Consider the following 5,768-nt stretch of genomic DNA (forward strand, 5'->3'; position numbering starts at 1 on the left):
GAAACACTCTACTGATGTAGCTGAGTTGATTAAAATAGATATTACATTTTCTGCAACACTGGAAAATAAGAAGCTTTTAGCTAGAAGAAATTAAAAGCTTCTAAAGTAAATCCGAACATAAATAAAATATCTATTCTAAATATACTTAAATATACTGTTGCTAAACAGTTAGAAACCCGAAACGCCATGACCGAGGCAGTACTTGGGTGCAGTCCTTGAAAGTAGGCTTGGTTTCTTGGTAGTTTAAATAAAAATAACTAGTTTAAAATATACACGTAAGATATTATGAAACATTTTTTCAGATCGATTTCCTCTAGTTGTTATTGGTGTCTTTAATTGTGGATTGAAAGGAACATTGTAGATAAATGTTAATTGTTAGAAGTTAGTTTTAATCGATGATGACTTCAGCTGATTTCTAGTTCAAGAGAAGTCAGGTAAAGAAGGCGAGTTCCGTGTTTACAGTCACGTTAAATGGTTCGAATCGATTAAATGATTATTCGTTTTTCCTCCTCGAATTAAAACCTCGAAGAATGAGTTCCATTTTCAAATTATAAATTTCTAACGTAGTTTTATAAATTTCAACCTTCATTGGACCCCTCACCTAACCTTATAATGCCAAAAGGCAATCCAAGGTATTCATAGCCAGCTATACATATAGCATACCTCCTATATGTACGTACTAAATACCATTTAAAATATTTTCAGGAGGATACGAAAAAATAAAAAAACCAACTATCGTTATCTATATATTTTCAATAAAGGAGGTCAGAGAAAAAAACAAAATAAAATAAATTCAACTTCAAAATTATGGTTATTGTAATTATTTAACTTACTTATTTATAACAATCTTAATAAAGACAGTCTTACAAGCTGTATATTTTTTTTTTTTAATTCTAACTTATTCTTTTTATGTATTAATCTTTATGAAAGGGCCACGTTGATGTCAAGATTTTCTACAGTGTTTAAAACAGTTAGTAGAGATCAGCTGGAGTTATTATAATAACACATAGCTTATTTTTTTTCATAACCTCCTTTATTATTATATTCGCTTAATACATACATATAAAAGGGAAACGACATATGTATACCGGTGAAATATTGCCTTGGATTGCATTGTGGCCACATAAGGTTAGTTGCATAGACCAATTAAGGTTGTTTAGAACATGAAGCTAACGCCAGTGAATTATTGGAAGGAGGAGGGACGTTCCGTTGGCAACACGTAGGTCCAAATTGATCTATTTTTATTAAGTATTTACTCAAGCAACTAGTACTTGTTTTTCTTTATAATGATGGATTTTAAGAATCTTAGTTCCAGTCCAATCACCAATACAAGTATCAAAAAAGAATTAAAGAATTCAGTACCAAAATGCTGCGACCTCTCAGAACAAAGAAAAATTCCCGAAACGAGAACAAGCCATCGTTTATACTAGTGTTGAGGGATTTAAATTGATTGACTTTATTGAAAAATTATCAGAAATTACCGCTCCCAGAAGTATACGATTCGCCTCGAGAATTTCAAACAACCGTATTTGACCTCACCTAAGATGAAGTTGACAAAATAATAAATTCCAATGCTTCTCAAAAGCTCTGGGGACGATAAAGTACACATCGGTAGACTGATCAACCCAGCAAAAAGAGTAATAAATTTCAATTTCGAACCCCATACTAAGAAATCTATTTTTTCCCATATCCTCAGCTGGAGAAGACAAATTTACATAGATCCTGAGAGCAGTGAGATTCGCCCTGAATCAATCTTTAGTTATTAAAGCCAATGAGTGAACTTTTCGTATTTTAGCATTTTATATCAGTTTAAAACGACATTTTCTTATTTATCATACAAACTATAACTATAGAAAAATTAATCCCTAAATTTAAGGTAAACCTACTTCGCTTGATTTATTGAATATATGGTTTTTCGTTACTTAATTATACCAAATTACTTAATTAACCTGCAATATATGTACTAATGAGGATAATCAAAGATGTTAAGGTTCGGATAATTTATAATAATTGAAGAGCTGACTGTATACTTTTGGAAAAATATCAAAAGGATTTTGATATGCAACATATTTTAATATAGCACCTTATTTAATTTTTCCAAAATTTAAAAAGTTAAAAAAAGTTAAAAATTGAGGTTTCGTGTCTAAAATAGAATTATAAAATCATTACATTCAATTGGATTCATTATCAAAGTTTTGTAACATAACATATGGTCTTTAACTTAACTCTTGCATTTTATATTACACATTTTTTATTTTTATCAGCAAGACATAGTGACTTAACAGGCATTTAACTCTGGCTACGATCACTATTCTGTTAATCTTGAAAGGCTTCGAGATAGGATGATAAATGGATGATCACGTCGGGCGAGATAAATGTTTACGCTGAAGTCCAGTATTTCTTACAGATGTTTAGAGGTTTATAATTCTTCAACATGTTAATTAATTTTTTTTTCCCTTTCGAAAGTCATTAGTAACTCTTCTTCATATTTAAAAATCCAAGTTTAAAGAATAGTTTATCATCTATTTTTTTCTAGTTCTGGCCTTTAATTTATTAGCTGTGAATCAACTTGAACTGTAGACATCGATAGGGCTTTGAGCAAAGGTTTAACATTCAATCTAATAATACAAGAACAGATATATGGGAAACCAAGGTTTAACCGAATACCCGGCATTTGAACACTCTTCTCTGACATTTGATAAAGGTTACAAGTGTAAACAAGTCAAACCATCCTCAGAACTCGGCTTGATCTTTAAACAAGACACAAAAAAAAAAATCAGAGATCAGAGAGAAGACAAGCACTTTGGCTACAATTGACACTAGTATCATCACAACAAAATTAACACCTTGATTAATTTGGCATCACGAAGCACTACGATGAAGTATTAATATTCACAAATTCATTCTGTTAAATCAATGATTATGACTGGTAGAAGATCCGCATTAATTAACTATTTGGTTTACGCTTAATTTAATATTTAAATTTAATTTACTACATATATTGTTTAATTAATGTTTAGCATTAAAATGTTCTAAAAGTTATGCCATCAAATCATTAAAAAAAAAATCGAATATTTATCTTTTAAGAGACAGTTTGTTATAATTTAAGTCGATTTCCAATATTATAATGTTGTTAAGTGATTTTTTTCTTTTTAAGTAATGCTATAAATTAAGTGAGGTGTCATTTGCCTACCTTGTTTGAATACTCGTCTGAATAAGTGGTTATTATATGCCGAATTTGCTCATTGAGTAATAAAATGTAAACATTTATATTTGTGTGTCCTGGTTCCCTCCTAGACACAAGACTAACTTGGAATCCACATAATTGACTTAAAATACAAGAACTGCCGACTTGGACAATTATACAGAATGCTAAATAGAAAATCACAGTATTTCAAGCTTGTTTTTTAAATGGACAACAAACTTTACAAGCCGAACCCCGTCTAGACTTATGGCCACGAACTGTGCGGGACAGATAAACATTCTAACATCAAAAACATTAATACTTTCAGTCCAAAGCCTTTCATCCAGTAGCCAATATTTCAATTCTCCAGTTTCTGGGCTCCTCAGCGTCCACGGGCTTTTAATACAAGTACGCGGAGGAGAGGGAATTATGGAGTCCTTGTTTTTCCATTACGGGTGGGTTACAAGCTAGGTTTGCAGTTTGACAGGCTGAATGCAAATATTATTCATAGGAGTAAATGTGTTAAAGCTGTTATTTTGTTTCATTTTAATTTTTTTATTACTTTTTCTGTATACATATAATTTTGTTATTATTTAATTTATACATCTCTGTAAATATGGTGTCAATGAATTATCTCATCTATATGACAGAATGTAATACAACAAAATAAATCAAAGAAAAGAACAAATCGGAATATCACTAATTAACTTTAAAATCATAAAATGAAATCATCATTTAGGTTATCTCACTTTTAAATATTGCTCATAGATTTATCGATTGACGAATAATAAAAAAAATATTTACCAATCTTACTTGAAGTGTTTATATTATGTCATGTTTTTCAAACACCGCAGAAGGGAATCTCAAATATTACAAGAAGACCCTAAAATAAATGACTCATTTAGTTCTATTCTCTGGTTGTGATGTAGCCAAGGTTGCAGTTTAACAGCATGAAGAATGTCTAAACTAGCCTGATTCATTGGCAGTGGTGGTAAATGAGCCATCAAGTTAACTCCACAGCCTACACTCTGTTAAAGTTTTATAGTCCGTGGAACAGTCTTTGTATCCCATTCTTCATAGTATAGTTCTCTTATTTATTAGGACTATTAACCACAGATGCATTGTAAGGTCTGACAAAGGAAAATTGCAAATCTAAATTAATAAAGCTTTTGTATTTTCAACAGTATTTTCATCAATGTTAACGTAGGCGAGAAGAGTAAATTCATGTTTATTTACATTATCAACTAGCGGAAAAAAAACGAGTTTGTCTGTTAATTAAAATATAGCATTCAAATTTATTATAAATTCTTTTTTTACGATTATGTCAAAGAACACTAACTCCAAGAATTCTATAACACCATTTGATTGTTCTTGAAATGTCACAGCAGAAATCGTAAATAACTCCACCGTGGGTGAAGCTAAAAAGTAACACGAATGACAAGTAAATAAACTGGTGTAAAATAAAATTCAGGAATAAATATTGAGGTTGTAGAGACAAGTCCCAATGAAACTCTTTTATTTAATTCAGTAATGCAAATTTAGTCTATAACGATGATTATTTACAAAAAGTCAGTAGTCACTAATACAATTGAAACAAATATAAATCTCAATAAATATTATATATTTTTTATAAAGAACTAATTTCCAATTCTTTATTTACTCATTGGAGACGTTTTGGACTTTAGTTCACCATCTCTATAATTACATAAGAACAAATTAGATTTCATCAACTCTTCATTGATGTACCATATATAGGAACAAACAACTTCCTGGGAAATAAAATCAAGAATAAACAACTATATATTATAGTTTATAGTTAGAATATATTTGCGAGGAATGTAGAAAAAAAGAATGTTCGTAACTAATTATTAAACACTAATATATGAAGTTAGTTAAAAACCAATATACTATCGTTGTCATGTAAAAAAAGGTGAATAGAACAAATTGGTTAATGTTCGTATTTATTTTATTTGTAATTTTTACCAAAATAATAATCGATACTAAAATATCAGTATAGTACTATATAAATATAGTAATATTTTACACAGTGATTTAATTATATGAAAGAATCAGGAATGTTTTAGATTAATATATATACAAAGTAGGTTTTTCATCTAAGGAAAATTTCCAGTACAAAGTAAACAAATAGCAGTTGCATTCGCACAATCAACAAAGGAATAATTATAAATGCAAATTTATATGCAACTAAAAATTGCATAGATATAAGACGTCAGCTACGTAATTATGTACAGGTTTTCTTAATCGTTATCAACTAACCTAGCTGTTTCAATGTTTGACACATATGCACAGAATCAACTTCAATTTATGATAAAAAAAATTACTAAAAATTACGATTTCCTAATATGTAAATTAAGAAATGCAAGTAAAGATGATTTTAATTCTGGTACCACGAGTATTTACTTATAACATAATAGAAATAATAAATAATCTTTTAAAACTATATAAATGTACTTCAATACCAAAGAAAAATGAAATGGAAACCGGTCATATAAGCTGAATTTCCAGTGACGCAAGTTTTTGATGCTTCACCTTGAAAACGGTCGTGGAGAGAGTAGATGAGATG

The sequence above is a fragment of the Halyomorpha halys genome, unplaced genomic scaffold (assembly GCF_000696795.3).
Source record: "Halyomorpha halys isolate HHAL.00 unplaced genomic scaffold, Hhal_1.1 Scaffold413.1, whole genome shotgun sequence".
NCBI lineage: Eukaryota > Metazoa > Arthropoda > Insecta > Hemiptera > Pentatomidae > Halyomorpha > Halyomorpha halys.